Source organism: Neovison vison, chromosome 8, assembly GCF_020171115.1.
Source record: "Neovison vison isolate M4711 chromosome 8, ASM_NN_V1, whole genome shotgun sequence".
In the NCBI taxonomy this organism is placed as follows: Eukaryota; Metazoa; Chordata; class Mammalia; order Carnivora; family Mustelidae; genus Neogale; species Neogale vison.
The window spans coordinates 73526273-73554144 of record NC_058098.1 but is presented as its reverse complement, the minus strand read 5'-3'; the positions used below and the strand labels follow the sequence as shown (position 1 = coordinate 73554144).

At 37.9% G+C, this 27872-nt stretch overlaps 1 protein-coding gene across 26 annotated transcripts in view; it reads left to right on the top strand.

Annotated features, from left to right (window-relative positions):
- The window catches only part of NRXN1 (neurexin 1), a 1167944-nt gene that overhangs the window by 720876 nt on the left and 419196 nt on the right, over window positions 1-27872 (top strand). The gene's annotated exons all lie outside the window — the stretch shown is intronic.

Sequence of the window (27872 nt, the reverse complement as noted above, 5' to 3'; positions counted from 1 at the left end):
GTGTGTTTGGTGGGAGCCACTAATCTCTTTGAAGACAATAGAAAGGGGCTGGGGGAAGGCGTCGCGGGTGTTTGTGGTGAGGGGTGGGAGGGGCGTTTCTTGTCGGGGTGCCGGGAGAAAAGATGTGGGCACCTATGAAAGGACCATCCCTGGCCGGGCGCTTGGGCCCCGCGGGAAAGGGGCGTTACTAGCCAGAAGGTCACTCGGTGTGGCCGGATGGGGCGCCGTGCTCAGCCGAGGGACCTGAGCGCCACAGAGAGGAGGACTCTGCAGAACCTTTTGTCTGTACTGTATGTGCTGCCCCACCTTATGCCCGTTTTCCCAGGCCTGGGGGAGGGAGAGGTTCCAGCTTGCACATTCCTTCAAAGTGTGCCCAGACCGCAGTGGCAGTGAAGCGGCTGGTCCCAGGACTCGCTCAGCAGGCTGCCAGTTGCTTTTGCCCCCGCCTCTTGCCTTAATTGGAGAAGGTAGGAGAGTCGCCCTGGCACCCTCTCCGGTGCTGGGCAGCCGCCCACCGGGCTTGGAGAGGACCTTTGAACACCAGTGCCTTTACTCTAACCCCCACACAAATACACTTCTCTTTCTTGGTGATTGGACTGAGTTATTTTTTAAACAGAGCAGAGAGAGGGTTGGCTACCCAATCCCAAATCCCATGGTTTCTGTCTGAAGGCTTTTGGGATTAGGGAGGTCCTGCTTCCTTCTTACTGAAGAGTTTAGTGCTTCCCAAAGAGGGCAGGTGGGTGAGCGCTGGCTGGACTAAGCCAGGAGGTCTGCCTGGAGGAGAAGTTGGAGTCCAGAGAAACTATTCTCCTGACCCGTTTCCTTTGTAAAGAGCAGAGTGGTTGGTAGGTTTCTTCTCCAGAGTGGCCAACAATGTAAGGCCAGATTCCTCTCATCTTCAGATAAGTGCCTATTGCAGATTCCCTGAACTGCCAATAAATAAAACCTCAAACTGTTTTGGTGAGTCTTTCCCAGTACCATTGTTTCTTCTCTCCCAGTGCTGAGTCTGCTACTTGAAAAGGCAGGGCAAGAAAGTTGTGGAGACTTAACAACCCCCCCCCCCGCCCCGTTTCCCTAAGGGGCCCCTTCCTCTTTCAGACTTGGTTCAGCTTTACGTCCTTTGCCCTTCTCCTTAGGTAAATCTTCTCCCCAGAGCAGCTGCTGCTTATACCCCTTCCTCAGGGACAGGCTTCCTACCTAGGGACAATTCTGGTTAGATATGAGGAGCTATAGCTTAACCCAAGTGAAGTGAGAACAAATCCTCTTGACACCTCATCTTAGGAGTGGCTTAGAGACACACCTCACCGTGGACCCTAGGAATCCCTTCCCTTCTTTCCCTCAGGTTCCTCTCAAGAATTTTCTCTAGTTCAGAGTGGCCAGGCTGGAGAGGAGTGATGCCCCACACCTGGGCTTCTTAGCTCTAAATAACGGAGAGGCTAGATCCATTTGAAAGCCTGAGGAGTTTCTGCGGCTCTCACCACTTTCTCACAGTATTCCAGGACCTTGTTGCTCCTTTTCCCTGGGTGCCGTTCTCACCCACTGCACTGCCTTTGTTCAAAATTGCGAGAGTCCCGTGGGAGGAAGGCAAGTCAGGGTGCAGGAGGGGCAGACAGCGTGGGTGGGTGAGGTGAGCCAGATGGGGGTATGCGAGGGGGTGGGGCGCCTAATTGTACCAGTGGGAAGTGCTTGGCTAATCATCTCCTATGCATTTAACTTCTCCTTTTCCATGGCTCTGTCTCTCCCGAGGGCTGGGGCAGCTGAACAGGGAGCGCCCTGGGGAAACCGAGAGAGGAGATCAGGAAGGGGCCCTGCCGCAGAGCCGGCACTCCTTTTCCCCTTCCCACTGCAGCTCCTGCCCCAGTCAGGCGCCGTCTGCTGGTCTTTACAAACATTTCTTTCCCTCCAGAATACAGGGATTGTCTCCGTATGTGAATGAAAAACTAGGCACATCTATCATTGATAAAAAGGAAAGGATAGAAGATAGTGGAGAAAATTGTATGTGAACAGTGGTTGATATTATTCTTTTGGGTCAGAGAACTTTCTCTTTCCTTTGAACGTTGTATTGTACGGACATATTTGTTTTTGAAACTTTACCCACCCTCCTTACCCGTACTTCGGGAGGAAGATTTCTGATTTTTTTTTTTTTTAAATCCAAGTAACAAACTTCCCTGTCAGTAGCCAGCCTCTGCCAAAGAAAAGCTGCTGTGAATTTTTCATACTTCATCCCTGTCCTTCCTTGAAAAGAGGGAATTAACTCTGGCTAGAGAACAATCAAGAAATATTACGGATGAAATAATCTTCTCCGGGTGGGGGATGGAAAGGTGTAAGGTGGGGATGCAGAGGGGCTGAGAGTTGGGCAGGCAGGGAAGAAAGAGGTGATGTGGAATTTGTTGGATCAATAAACTGCCTGACCATTCAGCTCATTAGGCTAAGGGCCCACAAGGAGATAATCTTTGAGCCTAACAACGAGGGTGAAGGGAAGAGCAAAGGAGAATGACAGTGCCGTAAATTCCTAGCCGAAAATCAAGGCAGGTGTAAATGAGGTTGAGTTCAAAATTCCCCAGACTACTGAAAACATACATATGTTGATGAACAAATCAGCCAGCCTGGTTTTTTGTTTTAGAATTTCTTAGAATCCTAAAACATTTTTTTCTCATAATAGGGAAAGTGTATACGTATATGCTTGAACGTGTAAAAGAAAAATCATGTGTGGTGTATTTTAGGGAGTAAAATTGAGTCTATCCTCTGTGTTTTGAAAACTGCTACGTTGACTATCCAGGTTCATTCTTCTTCATTTTCTCATCTTGCCATGCTTCATTTGCACTATTATGAGGTGTCACTTACAAGGATTGCAGGGTGCTGAAATCGCTCCTGGCTACCCTGAGCATCTTTATGCAAGCTGACCCAGTTGCAGAGATTATGATGAGGATTTTTTTTAAAAATGCATATGAGAAGCAGGTTTTCAGATCACCGCAGAATCCATTTTTTTTTGCTTGTTCTTAAAAATATAAGTGATGAGAACACTGCCATAAAAATTATATTTTCATTTAAAAAACCGGAGAATGGAATGACTGCAAATGATAAAAAGCAAGCCTTCTCATAATTAAGAATGCTACTTAAAGCCAGCGAGAGTTCAGAATAAACCAGTGTGTTCAGTTAGTATTTCTTTAGCGATGGGCTATATGTGCCAAGCATAGAATGATGTCAGCGCAGTGCTTGGGTTCCCATCTCTTCTCCTGGCTTTCCTAGGAGCCTCTGCATACTTTCAGAAATTAGCTTTGAGCCTCTCAGTAATTTCAGGAGATAAAAGAAAGAGAAAGCCATCATACAACTGAGCACACCAGGGCTAGCCATTCTCCTCCCACAAATATGAGCTCCGGAAATTATACTGTCATGATTAGCTTATAATATTAAAGGGCAAAAGGGCTTTCCCAGAAGGGAATGTTAACAGATTTTAAAAGTGTGGTTTGTAATTGAAGTAGCCCAATGCTGTTATATAAGAATAATAATTATATCTTGAATGTATAATGGTTCTCATTCTAAGGCACTTCTGTACAAACACTAACTTCTAAGAGGAGCTGTCCATTTTGGAGGGAGTTTGAATAACATTTTCCTTGTAAGGGTACTGAGAGATACCACAGGAGCACAGAAAAATGAAGTCGAATCTCTGATCAAAGAGAGGAGTTAGAATCAAGGCTTCATGTTCCAAAGCCCGGAGCAGCTGAAAGGGTCCACCTTGTGCTTTAATGGTTGAGATCTTGGAGAAGAAATTATCACAGGGACCAAAGTCTAGCCTTTTGCTTCCTACATGTATTAACAATAGTGAATACTTTAAGATAGAGTATGGCCACCTCACTGATGTCCCACTGCTCACTTCATTGATTCTGCTGAGGAGGGTTTCGTTTATCTTTTGTTTTTCTGAGACATAAGTTGCTGTATGATTTAGTGATCCTTTTGCTCCTTTGTCTAACAAAGAGAGTTAGCAAAACCTCTTGCAATACACTTAGTGTTCAAGAAAAATTTAGATTTTCTGATAATTAACTCATAGGTTTGACCCAAAACAGTTTTTTGGACTATGAATATTCAGCCAAAATAGACATTTTCGACCCCACACTTCTTTCTTACATTAGCTTCTTGGACAAAAATATGCATCACTGCAATGCTATTTTAGATAAGATGGTCAGCTAATATTTCTAGAAGAAGCTTTGAATCAATCATGGTCCTAGTAATCCAAGACTCTTGGGTAATTTTTGGTTGCTCCCAATCTTAATATATTTGTTTTTTAGATTGTCTATCCATTCCTTCAGAAATGCATAGTGTATGTATGTTTCTCTGTCGGTGCATCAGGTATTATTAAGGCCAGATAATAATCGGGATAATGAGAATAGAGGTAAGAGAGGAGGAACAGGGTACCCAAGGCAGGACCATCAGAAAGTTTGCAATTTAGCTTTAAAAAATCCAAGCTGTTGTTAGAAAGAGTTAATCCTTAAGCAGAGAAACAGAACTTGTTCTGTAAAAACAAGTAGCTTCTGAGTATAAATGCAAAAAACAAATTTGTATGTGTAGAAGTCATCTGGGACTCAATATGAAATGATCTGATAAAAACATCAACATAGTGGATTTTATCTATATTACATTATATTGTCCTTTAATATTAATGTTCTGGAAAGAGCTCCTTGCACAATTGTTTTTCACTGAGTTGCATATATTTCTTCTACCAAAACGTAAAGTCTCTTATTTTTCAAATAGATGTTAAGTCTGGTTTTACAAATGTGTTTAAGACAGGGGCTTCTTGACTTAAATTCAAACTACTATAAAAACTATTGAGGCAGCTTGGTCTGGAAAAGTAAATTCACAGACACCTATCTGTGAAAATTTGGCCACTGCCACTGACTAGCATTCTATAAATTTACTAAACTTTGTCCTCACTAAGATTGTTTTTTCAATCCATAAAATGAAAATATGAGTTATAGCTCAGTGAAGAATAAATGATTTGATGAATGCCCAGACTATAATAGGCCCCAAATAAACGTTTGTTTAAAAAAGTAGACATTTAGTTAGTTTACACATCTTGGCTATTATGAAGAGTGTTCTAATCGACATGAGAATGTGAATATCTCTTTAGAATCCTGATTTTAGATCTTTTGGATAAATACAAAGTGGAATTACTGGATGGTATAGTAGTTTTTTGGTTGTTGTTGCTTTGTTTTGTGCATGTGTGTGTGTACCTGTGTTCTTCTCTTAAAGAAATTCCATTCTGTTTTTCAACAATGGCTGCACCACTTTGCATTCCTACCAAGAGTATGCAAGCATTCCAGTTTTCCTACATCCTGTCAAAGTTTGTTGTCTTTTTGATAATAGCCATCCTAAAAGATATAAGGTGATATCTCATTATGGGTTTGATTGAACGGATGAAGAAAATGTAGTACATGCAGATAATGGAATATTATTCAGTCTTAAAAAGAAGACCGTACTTCTGCAGTATATATCATGGGTGAACCTTGAGGACATTATGCTGAGTGAAATAAGCCAGTCACAGAAAGACAAATGCTCCCCCCCTCCACTTTTTTCTTTTTTTTAAAGATTTTATTTATTTATTTGACACACAGAGAGAGATCACAAGTAGGCAGAGCAGCAGGCACAGAGACCATGACCTGAGCTGAGCCTTAACCCTCTGAGCCACCCAGGTGCCTTCAAATGCTCCCCTTATATGAGGTATCTAGAACAGTCAAATTGACAGAATGAGGGAAGGAAATGTTGGTTGCCAGGAGCTGGGGACAAGAGGAAGTGGGGAGTTTCTAATCAGCAAGCGTAAAGTTTCAAATGTATAAGATGAGTAAGTTCTATGTATTTGCTTTATAGCCTTATGCTTAGATAACAATACTGAATCGCACACTTGAAATTTTTTTAAGCCGGTGGATCTCGTGTTAAGTGTTCTTACCATGGTAGAATAAAATTTTAAAAAATTAGAGGAGATATCAAAGAGAAGACACATGAAGTGGAAAAAACAGACTTGAAATTGGGAGACGAGACTTCTAGGTCTGATTCAGCCAGTTGTTCATCCTTAGAGACAGCTGTCCCTGTCCCATTTTACACTACATCCCGAGTCTCTTCTAAATGAAAGGTGCAATTGGTTTTCTGACCTGCTGTGACCTTAATGAAAACGTTGAGCACGGTTTTTATATTGTTTTGTCATTCATAAACATTTTTAAATTGGACTAAGATTGTTTCCAACTTTTAGTTCTAAGTTCCCTTTGATAAAAAGAATCTCTTAAAATCCTCATACTCCTGTTGTTTTTTTGCTAAAGGCTTATTGATTCTAAACATACTGTAACTGGAGAAATTTTTGTAAAGATTGTATTTAGGTCCCTTCAGCCTTCCAGTTGTCCCCTCATTACTTAGAGGTGGCTTACTTAGGTGCACAGAAACCATGGCGGGGCAGGGAGGCAGGCTCAGGGTACTTGTCTAGGACTTGCCACTCAGCTGAGGTCCTAAGGACTACCTCTTAGAAACGTACATCCTTCCTTTACTTGGTCTTTTTGCCCAGTTCTTTTGGGTCTGTTTGGGGTATGGAATATCTCCCTGTAGAGAAACTGGTAACAGCCTTTTAAATATTCCTTTCCTTCACAAAATACAAGGTTTTTTTTCTGTGTTGATCATATAACAATGAATTCCCTCAAGTTTCAGACAGAAACTTAGTAAAAACAGCTATATTTTAAGCATATATTTCCACAGAGTCCTTATGTAAAGTGTCTCATTTAATCATCATTATAACCCTGGCAGGGCTTATGATCACAATTTTGCTGACAGGGAAACAGATTTAGAGAGGCGATGATTCTGCCAGGGTCACTTAATTAATAAGCATCCACAGTACTTTTGCTTTTCCACTACAATATGATAAGAGGCAAGGTTGGTCTTTTTTTTTTTTTAATACTGCATTTAAATTTAGAAGACCTGAATTTTGTGCCAGTGTTGTCATTTTCCAATTTACTTCTCAAAAAAAAAGTTTCTTTATTAAGAATAAAATTGGTCAAGAAAATGTAGTTAACTAATACAGTTATTAATAATCACAAGTGACTATGTATGTGTATTTGTATCTCCATTCCAATGGAAGAATTTTTAGTTAATATTACATTTTGATACTTAGCTGAAGATAGATAGTAAGATGGGTATGGATTAAGAAGTGAGGGGCATTTTGAAATTCAACTTTAAACATTATACTCAGTGATAAATAACATTATTAATCAAATAATGACAATAATAGTAAAATACTTTATGACTGAAAGATGGTGATCCCTAAGCAAATTTTGTGTTAATCACTAAGTATGCAAGTAGATAAGAAGAAACACTCTGTCGTTTTTGTGAACTTGATATCTGTGGGATTTGTGGACTGGAACTGAGGTAGTGTAGAAAAGTATTTCTACCGTGTACTTCTAAGATATGTGGTTATGTACATACTAAGTTTTACATGAAGCTTATATGAATCTGGGAGTCATGTGTGCGTGTGTGTGTATGTGTGTGTGAGAGAGAGAGAGAGAGAGAGGGAGAGAGGGAGAAAGGGAGGGAGAGAAAGAGAGAGAGAAGTAAAAGTATTAGACTCATTTTAGTTATGGGATCTCAAGTTTAAGTGTATTATATAATGTGACCCACATTATGGACTTTTTTAAATGTGTTCCTGTACATGTTTTTTTTTCATATAACTATATTGGTGAGAAAAAGTATTATGAAATACCTCTGAAAATTATCAACTAGAAACAAAACATGTAAGAAAATGGTAAAGAAGTGATTTTTAATGTGTGGTAAAATACAAGTCAGTGACATTTACTGACTTGGACATCAGTTCTGCACAGTTGTTTTGATTATATGAGTTGCCACTGGACTAACATTGGTACATGTAATTATTTATGTGGTTCAGCCTGTCTTGGCTATTAGTTACCATCTGGTCATCATGACATATTTTTCTAAATGACTACAGGATTCAGGGCTACTAAACAAAAGTGGTATTTTTGATGCTTCTTAAAACCGAGATGATTTTGGATTCTGAAATGTCTAATTTTACTTTAAGATTGAATTATCTAAAGGGTGGATAGAGCATGAAGCACATCACTCTGAGTGATTGTGTTTCTGTTCTAAAAAAAAAATGCATTCAGGGCAAATATGCAAGTTCAGTGTCCTAGTATTCCAAGAGTATCTAGTTAGCACTTTTATTTGGGTATGCAGCATGATGTTTAAAGATGTGTGTAGTTTTCCTGGTGAATTACCCTTTCCAATTTTTTAACATCTTGCTTCTGTTAATCTGATAAATGCTCTAGTTTATGTCTATGCCACTGTATGTCATTACCTTTTCATTGACAGGTATGTTTCAATCTGGCATAGAGAAATGCTACTGGAGCATGACAAGTTTAAATACCTCGGAACTTTTGCCTACAAGGTTTATTATAGAAATTTCACATTGACTTCCAAGAGTCTTGCCATGTTGGACTAGTTATTCCTAACATACTCATTGAAAGTTGATCATTTTCTACATACTCCTTTCCAAAGTTGCAGTAATGAAACTTTCCTCAACACTCTAGACTTAACTTCCTTGAAGTGTACCTTTAACATTTCCGAAATTGCAATATGCTATATCAGTCATTTTCCATGACATGTCTGTCAGCACAGTGATTAGTTGGACATGCTATTATATATGCAAATAATGTATTTGGTTTCCCCATTTATTTTTCTCCTTGGGACTTAACCTAAATGTGATAATAGAAGTTTTGGTTCTGCAGTGGACAACTTATACCATAATCAAAAGTAGAACACTGCTGATGGATTTCTGATAAGCACCGTTATATAAAAGCCTATGTTTTTGTATATGCAAAAGGTATTGGTTGTCTGGGTGACTTTATGATGATTGAAGTATGTGACAATAGTCTGGTTGTCCTTGCCAGCAATAAAATGTTTGGCTCAGTAATCTTACTTTTAAATATAAAACTTTGTTTTTACTTTTTAATAAAATAAAAATTTTAATTATCTTTATAAAGAGAATTAACTCAGCTCTTGCCTTAGAGTAAGGAAGTGACTTAAATACTGTTGAGGTATTTCACTATTTCTAATTCCATCCCCATAAAAAGGCTGTGCAGGGAAAGAACTAGGGCTATAAAAGTGGTATTAAATGGCCAATTACATCATTTATTTATTGACTGATCACTTAGTGCTTGTTATACCTCAGGTGCTGTTCTAATCCCTCAACGAAATATCAGCTCAGTTAATTCTTAGCATTCCATGTGGTAGGTTTTATCAGTCTCCCATTTCTACACAGAAAGGTAGTGAGGGACACTAAGGTTAAGAAAGGACAAGGTTATAAAAACTGAAGTTCTGGGCACTGGATTCAAACCCAAGCAGGCTCACTCGGAAGCCCATGCCCTTAACCCCTACATTTTGCTACTGACAAATGTAATGTATCCTGACTGAGCATTTTGTTTTCTCCTTCAGCTCTTATCACCAGCAGTACTTAGGGGACAGACCAAGGGTGACTATCCAGATTTACTTTGTTTAATTTCCAATAAGTCATTCACTGGAGTTTGAGAGCCTCATCCTTTTCTTCCAATTTGTTTTAAGCGACGTGTTTTTTTAACTACACAGGGCATCAAGAGGCTTCCTTGTGCCTCCCTTCTTCAACACTTTATTTGTTTTGACTGACTTATTAATCTCAGTATCCACCACCACATCAAGAGTGAGGGAGTGATTGATTTAAGATGCTTATTAATGTTTATTAACTTCTTTCATTCTAGTTGGCAAATACATTCTCCACCAAATTGATAGATCTGCTGTGATAATAGACTAATTTGTGAGTGCAGCCATGATTTACAATTAAAAATGAACAAGTTGCATTTTATCTGATTATGTGATTATAGTCTGATGAGATGAAAAGAATCGTTCTATAAATGGTTAAATAAAATTTTATGGTTTTAAAAGCAGGGTATAGAGAGAAGACTGACAATTAATGAACTACTTTGAGTATTTATCCTGATTTTAATTATGGTTTCTTGAATATGAAGCCTTAAATATTTTAAAAATCAAATTGTTTTGGCTATATATGCATAGTATTATATGACTACATAAAAAATTTAAGCATTCCTTCTACTTATTTCTAATTAGACTATAAGTTGGTGCATCATTCAGAAAAGGTGGTAAATGCTTTAAAGTTTGATTCTCTTAGCTACATTTTTCTTAAAAGATTTTTTTAAAATATCTTCTTTTCAAAGCATCTTTTTAAAAAAACTTTTTAAAATTTTATTTATTGGACAGAGATCACAAGTAGGCAGAGAGAGAGAGGAAGGGAAGCAGGCTCCCCGCTGAGCAGAGAGTCTGATGTGGGGCTTGATCCCAGGGCCCTGAGATCATGACCTGAGCCGAGGGCAGAGGCTTTAACCCACTGAGCCACCCAGGCATCCTTCTTAAAGATTTTTTGTTTCTTTATATTAATACCACAGAAATTCTGGGAATTCTGTAGCGAGATAAAGGATTACTCTTTTAGCTCTCCTTGCATCCACTAACTAATGGACTTTGGGCAAATTTCTAAACCTTTCTGAGCCTCAAGAGTAAAATTTTACTCCTCAAGAGTAAAGTAGAGCCTGTAATCTCTACTCTGTAGGGTTGTTGTGAAGACGACTTTATGTAATTATCTGGCACAGCACCTGATAAATTGTGGCTGCTCTTCATCTAGTAGATTAACCTTTCTCCAACAGTGGGTCTTCTTGGCTCTGGACTCCATTAAGGAAAAATCTAGGAAGGGTTGAAGTTAGTTATAAACATGACTGTCCTCAGTCTTAAAACAGATTGTCTTCTCATCATGCCAAATGGACGTGGTGGATTACTTACATAAAGACTAGGGGCTGAGATTGAGATTCTTTCCTGACATTTGATTCATCCAAAAAAAGATGGCAGAGATATTAACCGGAGGATATTATGCATAAAACCAACAATTTTTTTTGCCCTCTTTCCCTTTGGGTGTTAAACCAGGAAAGCTGTACCAGGGTTGAACCCCAAAGGCTCTTGATGCATCTCACTGTGGGACTTTGTATTCCTCTGGAAATTTCTTTTTGAATTTAGATTAGGACTTCTTAAGATAAGGTAGGGGAGGAGAGAGCAAGGATGAGGAGAAACTTAGGAAAATGATTCTATGTTTTTTTTGCCTAATCAGCCTCTGAAAATGTCAGCAAACACAAAGCCAACTTTACCTGGCTATATTACAGCTGAAAGAGGTTTCGGTAAGAGAAACAGTATTTTCTGGCCCAGAACTGCTATGTCACTTCTTTAACTGTGGCCACTTTGCTTGCTGTAGCCAAATACCAAGAGTCTAGCATTTAAACAGAGCATAAGCATTTGAGAATAATAAATCAAATGAAAATGCCCAGCAACTGTAATTTAATCACCTATTTTTGAAAGATAGCTAGCCAATTTCCTAAAATAAATGAATGTTTTAACAGGAACTTAATATCCAGGCTTGATTTTTTTTTAATACTTTCTAAAAAGAGGCTATCTTAGGGAGTGTGTCATAGGCAAAATTTCCTGATAGTTGGAAGCAAATTTATTTCAGGCATGTGATCACCTAGGACAATGCAGACTTTGAGATAGAATCACTTCACGGAGTGACCCATTACTTCCACACAGTCGAGCGTGAAGATACGCTTTGAGATAATATCAACAGAGTATTTCAGTCCCAGCAAGATGTGTTTAAGATGAGCAGTTGTTAAGATTAAAGTTATTGTCTTTATTGCCCCTCCCTCAAGGTTTTCTTATTGTGGTATGTGAGTGCCACCAACAAGTTTAATCTATGAAATCAGGTAGATTGATTTTTCCCCTAAATGAAGGTGCCTTATGGTTAATAGATAATGAAGAGTGTTCTTGGAGAAAGAAGAAAGCATTGCCTGGCACTTCTGGGGCTTAAGACATATGAGTCTAAGTCACTTTGTGCCTTCATGCATCCCACAGTGTAGTATTTTAGAGAATCTGGACACTCTTCCGAAGGAGCGCCTGCCATTCACGAAACAGGGTCCTTGTGAACGTGCCTTGGCAGTCTGCACTATGGCGATGTAGGTGTGTAGACATCAGAGATAGAATCTTCATTAGAGACACCCATTTCTATAGAGACCTGACTCTTCCGAGTTTAACTCTAAAACACAGCGCTGAGCTTATGAGATGCTGGCTTGAAGCTTCTAGAGAGGAGCACATTCCTGAGTCATGGAGAGGCACACACAGAGACAAAAAGCCCCCCAAGAGCAGGCAGTGCTCCATCCTTCCCTTTGCCTTTAGGAAGCCCTGATATCCTCACTGTTCAATGTCCTGCATCTGCAAAGAGAAGATGCTAGAGGAGGGATATGTAGGGAACTGACCTTCGGATTTTTTTTTTTTTTAATCATTTCTTTCATTCAGCCACCTCATTCACAATATGCAGATATATAGGTTATTACCAAAATGTGGGGGTTTCCACACACTCTGCTGGCAGATCAGTGTTGTAACAAGTGCCAAGACTACAGAGACCAGTCATCCATCAATAGCGCTTATCAAGTGTCTGCTGCTTGGGGTGGGATGTTGTTTTACTGACTACCAAAGGACACAGGGCCGGAAAGAGACCATCAAGTCCATTCTCCTGCTTAGGCCTTAAAATTCAACATGTTTGCCTCCTGTTCTTTCAGATACCTCTGGGAGGCCTTCCCAGTCCTAAAGCAGCAGGCAGGAGATGTGAGGCACATCTCTTTTCACTTTACCACTGCTTTCTGGACCTAAGCCCCATTTATACCATCCAGTGGACTAGACAGGCATAGACCTACCTTCTCTTCAGATCTCTATAGGAACCTGTCCCATATCCTGTTAGTGGTTGAGATGTTTCATTGCATTTCTCTTTTCACATGTGTAGAGCTTTTAATTGTTAAAATTGTGTTTTTCTTACATGATACCTACAATAAGCCTGTAAATCTCACTGGGTAGGTTTTACCCCACTTTGCAGGTGGGGAAACACTCTGGTGTGGTAACTTTCAGTGGGCTGACTTGATCACATGTTTATAAATGACAGAGCTGGGACTTAAACACAGTATGCTGGTTCTGAAAGTCCAGTGCTGCTTCTGTTATATGCATGGGTGAGCACAGGGTCTCCGTGTCCTGTCCTCAGAATCCCAAGGAGGTGAGTATGCCTCATGATTCAGCAGGGCTTCTGGGAGGGAACCACTGAAAGACCCAAGTCTTACAGATCTCCTCGGCTAGTAGAAGAAGGAAGGAGGAATCTAGGCCATTTGGAGAAAATAAAATGTAAACACGGAGTTTATCTGATTATGAAGGGAAGGAAATATGTTTCCTCTACCTTTCAAGGTCTTCCAGCTGGACTAAGAATTAAGTTTACATGAAACAGATTAGCAGTAGAAGAAGACCAAACTTTTATTGTGTGTGCACAAAGGCCTGGTAATGGAATTGGGGCCAAGTAATGAATAAAGAAATGACCAAGTCAGGCAGTTTTTATACTTTCTAGGTGAAGAGAGAGTAAATCTGTGAAGAACTGACAGGAAAAAGAAAACTTAACTTTGGGAGCTTCTGTCAGTAAAGAATTCTAAGTAAAATTTGGTCTGGGGTAGTAAATTAGTAAAAAAATAACAAGGGTTATATATAAAAGCCTTTCTTGCCTGTAATTTCCTATCTATGGTAACAAAGGTATCTCTTTACCACCTGCCCAAGAGGGTGCCTTTCACAAGGGAGACTTATTTTCTGCTTTCTCCTTTCCTCAGGAGAGGATCTGAGTGTCCTTTTGTGCAGCCTGTCTCTTAAGTAAATTTTATTTAAAATAAACAATATGCAAAAGTGGCATGTTAAGACCACCTTTCCTTGGTCCCTGCAGTGAAATGGTCAAGATTAAAGATTGGCTTTTAATATATTTTATTAGTGTGGTGGTTTAATTTTCTTGTTTCTTATTAAGGTTTATCTTTGGGAAAAGAAATGAGGATTCTAGCTTGGAGAATGAACGTATTTTCTCTTTATCATTGTTGAACTAACTAAAAAAAGTATATATAACTCTGGGAAAGCACTCTAGCTGAATGAATGTATCTTCATTTAATTAATGCTTTATTATTATTTTTTAAGATGAACAGTAAGAAGAAGCCACATATACTTAAAATATCCCAATTACTTGTGTGGAATTATTTAAGAGCACTTAGAAAATTGAGATATTCTCTCAAGACTTAATAATTAAAGCATTTGATTCTTCACAATGATGGCAAAGAAATTTACAAAGAGAGTATCACTTTCAGAATGTATTTTGCTTATAAGAGTATGAAGAATGATACCCAGCTGGCAAGATGGTCAGCGTTCCCCTGAAGCAGAGATCTCTCCAGCCAGGTGGAAGTAAATGTTTCCACATGATACCTTAGTTTAGAGATTATGCTGAGATACATTCAAGGTATGTGTTTGTAGAAACACTGCCTACATTTTCAAAGCAGCACTCTAATTCCCCTAGATTAGATTTTTGAGGACAGGGAGTACGGTATCTGTTGTACCTGTACCACCTGATAAGGATGTACAGTAATAAATACTCAAAGATACAGAAATGTTTATAGGATGATTCCTAGAAAGGCTCTTTATATAGAAGCAATAATGTGCTCTTACTGTTACTTGGAACTGACTTAAAAGCTAGTTACGGAGAATAACTATTATTACGGAGATATTTGAGGTATTTAGATAGCCTGAAACATCTAAATATTTCCTCCCTTTGCCTGTGATTCCACCGATAGTGATTCATTCTGTAGTGTCTTGATAGCGTGCATTAAAATTTGTTGTATGTAGGGCTCCTGGGTGGCTCAGTTGGTTGGGCAACTGCCTTTGGCTCAGGTCATGATCTTGTAGTCGTGGGATTGAGTCCCTCATTGGGCTCCCTGCTCAGTGGGGAGTCTGTTTCACTCTCTGGCCTGTCCCCTGTCATGCTTTCATTCTCTCTCTCTCTCTCTCTCTCAAATAAATAAATAAAAAATCTTAAAAAAAAAAAAAAACCCAAATTTGTTGTATGTTAAAAAGCATGAAATTTGGAGTCTACTAGTTGCTGGCTAGATGACCTTTGTAAATGGGATTAAAGTGACAGTACCTGTCTTTACTGAACCATGTTAGGTGAGGAATAAATGGCATAATGTTTGTAAAGTGCTATGTAAATTATATTTAGGGAGAATAAAAACATTTTAATAATATATGCAACCCAGTCACTTAGAAAGTCATAATACCTTTAAGCTGATGTAAACCAGTGATTCTTAACATTTAAACTGTATCGGAATGACCTAGGGAACTTATTGAAACTACAGATGCCTGGGCTATTCCCCTAGAAATTCTCTTCAGTAAATCTGGGATGAGACTCAAGAATTTACATTTCTAAATATCTGCTTTGAGAGATAATAATATAAGTGGTTCTTGGACAACTCTTTGAGGAATGACTTCACACTGTTAATCAAGTAGTATCTTCAAACTGCTGGCCTTTACCTAGCTCTCTGCAAGCCTCCAACACATATTGTCTAATGAGCAATTAGAAAGTGATTACTTTATAACCAGAGAACACAAGGATGTCACTTGGATGCAAGGAGAGTGGTGTGGGAAACTATTTCAAACCTGATATCACATTAGTGATCAGTTGCTCCCGAGAGTATTAACAAGGATACTAACAAATTCTTTTGTCTTTTTCCTAGGAAGGATTGTTATACATAATAAGCATTCGTACAGAAAGTAGACTAGAAGCAGATTCCCTTTAAAAGTTCCTAGTTGTTTTTTTGATGGAATGGGGTTTGCCTTCATTCAGCCAACTCTCTTTGCTCCATAGTTATAATTTTGAGGGTCATCTGCTTATGTACATGAGTGGATACACGCACACAGGAATTAAAAATCTTTAGTCGGCATTCTCCTTTTGCCCTTCTATTTATGCATTCTTTGGTTTTATATTCCCAATGTCTTTAGAAAGGAATTTTTTTTTCTTTTTAGTTTATAATGCAAGCTAAGATGTCCTTTCTTCTTTTTTTCCCCAAGTAAAAAAGTCTTTTAATGGTTAGGGCTTTTTCTTTTGAAAAAAAGAAACTTTTTTTTTTTTTCCTTGAAAGAGAGGGAGATGGAGCCCAACATAGGGCTTGATCTCACAGCCCTGAGATCACAACTGGAGTTGAAATCAAGAGTCAGATGTTTAACTGAGCTACCAAGTGTCCTGACCATGAAAGCTTAGATGCAGGTGTTATTTTGGCATGCGTGTCATCATACCCTATTTATAATGTTTTAGATTTTGTACAGTTTTCTCTGAGTTTCATCCCCTTTAATGTTTGTGATTTTTTTTAATGTTAAATCTATTTAGAACTTACTCTTTCTTGATCTTCTTCCTAAATCATGTATACTTTTCTAAAGTGACATTATTATTGGGTTATAGTTCTTCATTCTTTTTGGCTTTATGCAGATGACAAATTATATATATATATAGATATATATATATCTATATATATATCTGGAATCAGAAACTTGGGGTAGGAAGAATAGGGAATTTAAAGATTGACTAGTTTCCATCACTAACTTTACAAATGAGGACTCTGAGACCCAGGAAGGTTAAATATTCAGTTCTGGGTTTCTTCTCCAGCTCAGTACTCCTTTCCTCTTAGCTTTATTCATGAGTTACCCAAGATTCGAGGGCTCTAACCATATCCATGCTGTTCTTTGTGAACAGTTTTAAACCAAGGGGCTCCCAGGGTAATAAACAAGCTCTGAGAAACTGAACAAGTTTTCCACTTATAAATTCCAGAATATCTTTTAGGTTTTAAGCTACCTTGTTCATTAAAATTTACTTGAACTGAGAGCAACCATAACTCCTATGTGCACCATTAAGCTGCCAGTTTTAAATGTTTCCTTGCTTAATTTGTATTACTACAGAGATTTTTTTTTAAGTGGAGAGAAAATAGTGTTGGGGTTGGGGGAGGTGGGGAAAAGGTATTGGGAGGAAGCATTTTCTAATGTGAATGTCCTTGGGGATACAAGGTTGAAGCATGAGGACATGGCCTTATTTTAATATTCTGCCTTTGTTAACAAAAGGAAAAGGAGAGCCTTCATGTATCTTTACATTTTTTCTGTCAAACTCTTAACACATTTGGAAATAACTGACATTTTAAATAATATTTGTTATTACTGTATAAGATTTAGAAAACAGAAGTTTGAAGGAAAAAAAAAACAACATCCATAGTCCTAAGCACTATTAAAATTTTGGTGTTTCTAATAGTTTGTCTTTATAGTTTTAAACATTAAAAAAAACAAGATCTTACTATACATACCATTCTGCATCCCTTTTTTAAATTGAAAGTGTATGTTAAACATCTTTCTTTGATATTAATTTCCTTCTAAACAATAACTTTTTAGTGACCACCTGGTAATCCACCTGGACCGTATGTGTGGAATACTTTTGATGTGGAATTATTTCCATTTAATTTTGTTGTGGAATTATTTCCATTTAAGAAAATTTGATAAACACTGCTGTCATAAGTGATACTTAAATACAGATATCTTTTTTGCACAGAAAGTAGAAATTCTAAGTTAGGAAGTCCAGTTATTTTTAGGTTTTTGGCACTTATTACCAAAGTGAACTCCACCCCCACTTATCCAGGGTATTGGTTTACATTTTCTCCTGTGCTGTGCATTTCCTGGCACACCAGCTGTCCCAGGTTATCATCACCATTTCTGGTCTTTGTTAGTTTGCAGGCCAAAAAAAAAAAAAAAAGATAATTCATTGTTTTATTTGTTTTACACTCTTTTGGCTTTTCCTGGGTTTGAACATCTTCGTATATGGATTTGCCCATTTTACTTCAAATTGCCTTTTCACCACCGTTTCCAGCCCATCTAGGGGTGTATTCCTTCCATTAGAGTTGATTTGTAAAGATGTTGTGTAAATGTTGTTAACCCTTACTGCTTTTATTGTATACATGACTAACATTTTTTCCACAGTTAATCACTCGCCTTTTCATTTTGTTTACAGTGCTATTAATATATAGAACCACCTTAGTATTTTCCTAGGATTTCCCAGTTTTTCTCTATTTTAATTACTTTTTTAGTCTTCACTCCACCCTCCATCCCATAGATGTGACTCTGCGGGTCAGTTATGTTTTTGTATTTCACAGGCAGGAGATACTGAACCAGCATTTAGTCAGATAACTGTATAGAAATGACAAAAGACAAGGTGTGTTAGAAGGTTGACCAAGCAAGCAGTTCTGGGTTACGAGTGCAGTGTAGGAAGCTAATAACAGTGCAGTGAGGTCTTGGAATTTAGGAGTGCCACGAGGGTAACAGAATTAGTAGAAAATGATTGCAGAGTTTCCAGTTCTTAAGAATACCTCAGCCTAGAGAAAGGGAATGAGGCCTCTAAATGTTGTTAAGTACTTCTCTCTTCTGTTGTTAGCCATGGTGTTGAGCTGTTTACCTGTGCTGTAGCATGGCCTCCCCTTCATGAGGCTCTCTTCTGTATAAATTTTGTTGACTGCTTCACTTGTTTTGGAGCAAGGACCCTAAGAGGAAAATATGAACATATTTGTACTAACTTTGGTCTAGCATACTGAAGATAGCATACTGATCTAGCATACTGAAGATCCTTTCTTCCCCTTTTTGTTATGGACTTTCCCTTTAAAAAATTGGAAGTATAGAGACTTCTGGGTGGCTCATTTGGTTAAGCATCTGCCTTTAGCTCCGGTCATGATCCCAGGGTCCTGGGATCGAGTCCTACATCAGGCTCTTTATTGAGTGGGGAGCCTGCTTCTTCCTTTGTCTGCAGCTGTCCCTGCTTATGCTCTCTTTCTCTCACTGACAAATACATAAAATTGTTAAAAGAATTGAAGTACAATTTAAGTATGATAAAATGTACAAATTTAAAGTGCACAGTTCAGTGGAAGAAGTTTTACCATTTATGGCCCCCTCATAATAACCATCTGGATCAAGACACAGAACATTTTTGTGATTGTTGATGGTAACTGTCAGTGGAGAGCTTACCTACCCTTCCCACCTGCTATTCTGACTTCTGTCATCATTGATAATTTTTCATGTCCTGAACTTCATATAAATGGAATCATAAAGAATAATTTCATTTCTGTCTAGTATCTTAATCTAAGCATAATATTTTTGAAATTTACTATGTTGTTATATGTATTGTTAGTTCTGTTCTATTTTTGAGTGTTATTCCAGTGTATGGATTTACCAGATGTACTTATTGATTCTCATGTGGATGGACATTATGGTTTATTTCCAGTTTGGGATTACTGTGATTATGTGCATTCTTAAATGAGTTGTGGATAGTCATTCATTTCTTTTGGGGCTATACTGGAACTAGGAAGCCTGGGACATAGTGTAGGCATTGATTTAACTTTTTAGACAGTGTCCCACAGTTTCCTAAGGTGCCTAGATGATTTTATTGTAGTCACACCAACAGCATATGAGAGTTCCAGTTGTTCCACATCCTTGCTACATTTAATACTGTCAGCATTTTAAATTTTAGTCATGCTCTTAGGTATGTTCAAAATTGCATTCTGGCTATTCTGACTGAACCAAACAGAGTGACAAGCAGTATAACTGTTTACACACAGAAGTTCCTTATCAAAGGGAAGTCCAAGAATTATAGACTGTATGTTTTAAAGCATTTTCTATGATAGTATCAATTCTACATAATTCTAACACTAGAAACTTAATGGACACAGAAACAACTATATGTAAGCAATACTAAATAGTGTTTGAAGATAAAGTTACGTGTGAAAACTTCAGTTATAGTAAAGTCTCAGGTCCTCTTTCATAACCACCTGTCTTCCTTTGGTATTTTCTTTTTCTTTCGTTATATGCTTGAGATTGCAGCTGCCAGCTTGCAATTTGACTTAGTAGCAAACTGTTATTTTAAGAAGTTAAAATACTTATAAAGAAGTACTTTCTAATTTTATATGTGCTAAGGTTCTTGCTGTCTTTAGATACAGCAAGTACAATATAATAATCTGAGTAAACATCTGAGGAAGAAAATTATTTTTAAATTGAAGAAAAATTCATCATTTAAGGCAATTGCTGCTAAAATTGTTTCATAGTTTTAGTTGAAATTTCTTGTTAATAATTGCTCACATTAACTCAATACATCTTTCAGCACAATATTCATAATACATTAATTAACATGTTAAATATTAATATTGGACTGTGAACATACATATTTTTAAAAATATGAAAAGTCAGTGCTTGAAATAAAAATGAAACAATGTGGCTTCTTTGTTTTGATGAAAACTGATAAACATGAATACAATGAGAAGAGCAAAATGCTTAGTTTGCTCTTCTTTTTGAAAATATATTCAAAATACAGATCATATTTAGATATCTCTGCTAAATATATTGCTTCCAGGTTTTTGCTTATTTTCTTTTGAAATGCTAATCATTCTTATTTATTGGAATCAATAGATTAGAAAACTGTGATGAAGAAAAAGTAATATATTGAATTCTTGTTTTTTTAAATATGTTTACAAATTTTATTAGACTAATTTAAAAATAAAGCACAGGGACCCCTGGGTGGCTCAGCCTGTTAAGCATCTACTTTCAGATCAGGTCATGATCCCAGGGTCCTGGGAATCCAGCCCCATTTCAGGTTCCCTGCTTGGTGGGGAGCCTGCTTCTCCCTCCCCTCCTGTCCCCCAGCTCATGTTCTCTCTCTCTCTCTCTCACACCCTCTCTCTACTCTATCTCAAATAAACAAAATATTTTTTTTAAAAAAGCTAACAAACATATAAAATATCAATGTAATGACAATATGCTTTTAAAAAATTATTTTAAATTTCAGTATAGTTAACATATAGTGTTGTGTTAGTTTAGGGTGTACGGTATAGTGATTCGACACTTCTGTATATCATCCAGTGCTCATCACAAGTGCACTCCTTCGTCCCCATCACCTATTTCACTCATCCCAACCTTCCTTCCCTCTGGTAACCATCAGTTTGTTCTTTATAGTAAAGAGTCTGTTTCTTGATTTCTCTCTTCTTTTTTCCTTTTTGCTCGTTTTTGTTTGTTTCCTAAATTCCACATATGAGTGAAATCATATGCTATTTGTCTTCCTCTGACTTATTTGGCTTAGCATTAAACTCTCTAGCTCCATCCATGTCATTGCAAATGACAAGATTTCATTCATTCTTATGGCCAAATACTATTCCATTGTGTATATATAACACATCTTCTTCATCTATTCATGTATTGATGGACACTTGAGCTGCTTCTATAATTTGGCTATTGTGAATAATGCTGCTATAAACTTAGGGGTGAGTGTATCCCTTTGAATTAATGTTCTTGTATTCTTTGGGGTGAGTGTATCCCTTTGAATTAATGTTCTTGTATTCTTTGAGTAAATAGCCAGTAGTGTGATTAGTGTGGGTCATAAGGTAGTTCTATTTTTAACTTTTTGAGGAGGCTCTGTACTGTTTTCCACAGTGGGTGCACCACTTTGCATTCCTTCCAACAGTGCATGAGGGTTCCTGTTTTTCTGCATCCTCTCCAACACCTGCTATCTCTTATTTTTTTTTTTATTTTAGCCTTTCTGAAAAGTGTGAGGTGATATCTCATAGTGATTTTGATTTGCATTTCCTGATTATCAGTGATGATGAACATCTTTTCATATGTCTGTTAGACATCTGGATGTCTTCTTTGGAGAAATGTCTGTTCATGTCTTCTGCCCATTTTTAAATTGGATTATTTGGGGTTTGGGTGTTGAGATGTGTAAGTTGTTTATTTATTTGGGATACTAGGCCTTTGTTGGATATGTCACTTGCAAATATCTTCTCCCATGATAGTGTACTTTTCTAATGCTCCTTGGTATGTAGCATTTATCTCTGAATTGAAGTGAGGTCTCAAAAATATCCCTAAAATTAGAATCAAGCTTCTTCTGATTGTAAATTCTAAATAACTATTTGAATAACAGTACTAATAATATTGAGGACAGACAGATACATCACATTTGAGATGTGCTGTGAGACTCAGGCCATGGACTTAGAGTTAGGCAAGTCCAGTGTTTGATTGCTGGTCCTGCTTGGTGTGTGACATTGGAAAAGTTTCCTCATGTTTTGGGTTCCCTCAAAATGAGAATTGTGTTACTATACCTTCTCATGATAACTGAATGGATATATAATGTTCTTGTCACTAGAACAGGAACACATTTTAGTTCCACGTCCCTTTAGTGAAGCTAGTAAGATTGTTCTTTTTTATCTCCTCTTGAGACCTGGTGAAAGGCATTGTATTTTTCTTTCCCATCTATTTGCATCCACCCTTCTAGAGATCATCAGTCTATAGGACCTGTCCTTTAAAAGCTACAGGTTCAATAGCTTCATATAAGCACTATCCTTTCTGGTTTTATCAGCACAGGGTACGAGTCTTTGTCCTTGCTTTGTTATGATTTATTCTTCCCTCCATCTGTTTCACTGAACTACATCATTTTCTTTCTATTTTGATTATCCCATCTCCCCCTTCTCTCCCAGTTCTTTCCTCTCTCTGTTACCCAGGTGCAGAGATTCTGTTTCAGGTTATCTTCCCTCTATCCACCTTCTCTTTTTTGGTGATTTCATTAGCCATTCTCTTTTATTTCTCCACTCTCAACTGTTCTGTTGGATGTTTAAACCCATGTTGGACTTTTTCCACCTGAATTTCTGGGCAGTACATCAAAGTCCAAGAATAAAAGTGAGCACATCTTTCCCACAACTAGAAACTTTTCCTAGAAAAACTAGGGTAGAGTTCTTTAGTGGGGCCTAAAGCTAACATAATTCAGTGTGTTTCAATTAAGGAAAAGAATGCTGAATGTTAAATAAAAATGACCACAGCCTCTCCAGCACCGCCTCATGTGAATGGGAGTGTGACCAAGGAAAAGTTGGAGTGGAAAAAGAAGCTTTGACCAAGGAAAAGTTGGAGTGGAAAAAGAAGCTTGAGCAGTTGAGATAGAAATTAACTTACAAATTTTGCAAAACTACAGGGCTGTGTGAACATACTGCTATGGCTTCCCCACCTCAGGTCCTGAAACAAGTCCCTACAGGTGAGTGACCCTGAAGCTTTAAGGTTCATTAACTTTAAGTAAATTGACTTTATTCTCTTATTCTCCCCAGCTCTTAAATGGAGCCCCCATTATTTTGGTCACCATGGTTGAACATCTTTAAATCAGTATCTCCTTCCCTCTGGCTCGATACCCAATCACTTGCCTGTTTGCTGATTTTGCTTTCTTAGTATTCCACTCCTACTGCCCGCACCCAGCTAGATCCCAGTACCTCTTGTGGAGACCATTTCAAAAGTTTTCTCACCAATCTCCGAACTCTTGTCTTCATCTTCTCAATCCTACATTCCTTGATGTTGAGTCTCCCTAAAATATTGCTGTCTTTCCCCTCCTACCAAAGTTAAGTTCAAATAGTTAAAAAAATTTCCAGATCTTACATTCAGAACCTTCCCTTCCTTGTCTACAGCCTTCTATGGTTCCATGATTTTCCAGCTCTTTCCAGAACTTCTTATCTGATATCCACATCATAATCTACCCTGAATCACTTTGAGTTTCCAAAACATCTCTTTTGTTTTAGGTAATTGGTATTCACCATACATGGAATTGTATGATACTATCTGTTGGATCCCTTTTTATTAAAATTAAGTGTGTTGTTTTTTTTTTCAAATAGTTATTTTGCATGTTTTCCAGTTCATTGACTTGCTTAAGGTATATGTTTATGAAATCACTGTTTAATGAACAAGTACATACAGGTATATTTTGGAAACAGACTTAGAGCTAGATCAAATAATGATTTCAGGGATGCCTGGGGTGTCTCCATCAGTTAAGCGTCTGACTCTTGATTTTGGTTTAGGTCATGATCTTGGGGCCAGGATTGAGCCCCATGTCAGACTCCACACTCAGCATGGATTCTGCTTATCCCTCTCCTTCTGTGCCTCCACCTGCTCTGCTCTTTCTGTCTCTCAAATAAATAAAAAAAAATTTTTTTAAAATATTGATTTCAAACACTTTTTGTTTTTCTTTAAACTATGATACTTTCTACCTAACCATTCATAAGGTCAGAATATTGACTACCCAGTGGTGTAAATAAAATTTGAGGCTATGAAGAAAATGTTCTGTAAATGATCCATCCATTCATTTACTGAAACCAAATTGTTCAGCTTCCCATCTTCTGTTTGATTCTCCTTTAAACATTGAAAGGGTCTATTTGCATTGTTTTACTTAGAAATACATATGGAATGCCTAGTATAGGTGTCAGTTCTATGACTAGTGGCTCTATTCACAGTGGGAGGCAGACTTCAAAATTCAAACACTAAAAATCCCGGTTCTCAAAGGGTGGTCCCTAGACCAGCAGCAACGGCATCACCTGAGATGCAAATTTTTGTGCACCCCTTATACCTAATAAATCCAGAACTCTGAGGGTGGGTCTCAGCTGTTTATAGTTTAAGCAGCATTCCAGGAGATTCTGCTGCATGATAAAGTTTGAAAACTACTGTTACAATGTAGTACTTAACAATAGCAAGCATTGGACAACTATAGAGGATACAGCGACTCTACAGGGACTTGTTAATTGGGTGGAAGAAGGTTTCTGATAAAGTTCGATGGAGGATGCGGCATTTCAGTAGCTCTTGTTCAGTAGTTGTTTATGCTTGCATTTTACTAAATTCCAGTATAGCTTATCATATAGCAAAATCATTTCAACTTTTCAGAATCACAGTAATACCAAAATGAATTTATAGTTGGGAGAGAAATCATCATTGCGGAATATGCTTTAAAATGTTAGTGGGCTGATTAATATGGAATTGCTCGCAGACAAAACATTGATATCAAGCAATGGACTGTCCTCAGGGCTAAGGGAATCCTTTAACATTTAACTCTATAAGGTTAATTTTTAAATTGCAGTTTTAGAATTCATCTTTTCAAGAATTAGTATTTACTGTAATTTAGGATGAATGACTTGAAATATAACTAACAGGAAAAATAAAATAGCATTGTTGTAAGTAAATCTTTGGTGAAGGGAAGGAATGAGTCTATATTTAAATTCATATTCTGTCTCTACTCATCCTTATTAGTTGTCAAATCTAATGATAGATTAGAGAGCTTTGCATAGTTACAAAGTAGCATAATTCTAAAAGAGTTATCTGAAAAATTCCTTGTTTAAGAAATCACTGTTGTCAAATCCTTATTTAAAATGTGTATGCATACTACAGAAGGTTTTGTCTCATGATCAGGTACATTAAAATACTTTACCATTAAAAATTTAATATATATGAGCAGAATGGTTCTTTAAAATTTTTGTTTGTTTGTTTGTTTGTTTGTTTTTAATTTAACAAACAGAAATCACAAGTAGGCAGAGAGGCAGGCGGGGGGAAGCAGGCTCCCAGCTGAGCAGAGAGCCCAATTCAGTGCTCGATCCCAGGACTCTGAGACCATGATGAACCATTTTATAAAGTCCTACTCCTCTGTCCATATCCTGTCCTAGCATACCACTATTTAAGGTATTTGGAATTTTTTTTTCTTTTTAAATGTTTGTTTTGAGGCTCTTTCTATTCAGTTACAAAGCTGAGGTGGTAAAAGTGTTGTAGCCCTGATGGTTCTTGGGGGTAACCTTCAGGTTAGTCTTTGTCTCCGGGTAATCCTTCTTTTTTTTTTTTTTTTTTTTAATGATTTTATTTATTCATTTGACAGAGATCACAAGTAGGCAGAGAGGCAGGCAGAGAGAGAGGAAGGGAAGCAGGCTCCATGCTGAGCAGAGAGCCTGATGTGGGGCTTGATCCCAGGACCCTGGGATCATGACCTGAGCTGAAGGCAGAGGCTTTAACCCACTGAGCCACCCAGGTGCCCCCGGGTAATCCTTCTTGATGTAATGTCTGGGCAAGAAGTTATAGCTCAACTTTTGTATTATACCCATATCTGCTTTGAAGAGCACATCAATTAATTAATAAACATGCTGAGGAACAAATACAGCATATAATTTAATACATGACTTAGACGTGACTCTTTGTTGACTTCATTATTTTTTAGCTCTGTGTTCTTGGTTGGGGCACTTTGCTAAGGCTGAGCATTAGTGAGAACTTACATGATCCTCATCTGTATAACGTAGATAATAATTATTACATAGTATATTAGATATACATTTAAATGAGATAATATTCAGGTGGCTCAGTTGGTTAAGTATTTCACTGATTTTAGCTCAGGTCATGATCTCAGGGTTGTGGGATGCAGTGCTATGCTGGGCTCCATGCTCAGTGTGGACTCCGCTTGAGATTCTCTCCCTCTGCTGTGTGCACACATGCTCTCTATGCCACATAAATAAATAAAATCTTTAAAATAATCATTTGAGGGGTGCCTGGGTGGCTCAGTGGGTTAAAGCTTCTGCCTTTGGCTCAGGTCATGATCCCAGGGTCCTGGGATCAAGCCCCGCATTGGGCTCTCTGCTGAGCAGGGAGCCTGCTTCTCTCTTACTTGTGATCTCTGCCTGCAAATAAATAAATTAATTAAATCTTTTAAAAAAATCATTTGATATGACATCTGACATGTAAGTTTTTCATAGATATTACTTTTAGTTACTTTATTATTTTATTATTTTGTTATAGAATGAAATATAGTAATATTGTAGAATGAAATGCAGTACTACAGATGCTGAAAGGTAAGTTTAATTAGTGCTAATTTCTGTGATTTTCCCCCAGTTTAAAATAAAATCAAACAAGTAGCACCATGCCTGTCCTAAAAGCAAGCTTTTGAAAGACAGCCAATATTCAATCCTTCCTATTTCTTGAAAAGTCCTATTACTTAAAAAACAGAAGAGTGTTCATTTTGTCATTTAGTCTCCCTTTTTCTGCAGATATTTGCACTGTCTAAACCATTTACAGTGCAAAGGTAAAGAATGTGTCTCTAGGGCACAGGGTGGAAAATACGAATCTTCCTACATCCTAGATAGGAACTTCAGTTTGTTTCTCTCAGGGAACAAATCTCAGTCCACCAATTGTCTTAATGGGATATGCTGAATTCAGTAACATAATTCCCGTTAGTTCTGTGTTTTTTTAGATTTTGGAATACCAAAGTCAGGAACCCAACATGCGTTGGACCAGTGACAGTGTCCTTTCGGGTGTCCCGTTCTGTGTGTTTCTTTGGTGTGGAGACATGCATCGCAACTACACATTTTCTTTGTGTTCTGGTTTGCCTACATATGATGCTGTCACTCCCAATGTGTATGTGGCTAGAGGCCAAAGAATGCTTTTGTTCCAGAGAGACTGCCTAATGTTAATGTTTACATGGTTGCTGGCTTTGGGGCTTTGGCTTTAGAGGGTGATGATTTTCTCCTTGCCTCCCTGGCTTTCTAGTTGTTAATCAATCCTGAATGCCTGAATTCTTTCAGGATGGCAAGGACTTAATTTGCCACCACAGATTTTCCTACACAACTTCAGGGCTGCAGTAATTGGGCATGACAGAAGGTGTGTGCTGCCAGCAAATTATCAGAGGATAGAAGAGTACAAATCATTGCTCTTTGAATCAGATGGCATTCTTCGCACATTGCATTAATTCAGTGATGAAGCAGCCAGATTTCTGGGTGTTTTGTGGTCCTTCTCTTCATATTCTCATCGGAGCAGCTGATGGCATCAGCCATTAAGCTCCCCTTCACATCTCATAGCAATAGGCCCCGTTTATCTTCACATTCTTGAGCTTAATTCCATCTCCTATTTCTACAGCTGGAAATACCCTCCTTCCTCCTCAGACTTTTTAATTCCTGTCCATTCATTCTTTCCCTAAATCTTAGCTTTGTTCTTATTTCCTCCTGACTGTCTTCCCTTGAAACATACTCTTGATCACACTGAGTTGCCTCTCATCTGAACTTTTTTGCCACTGT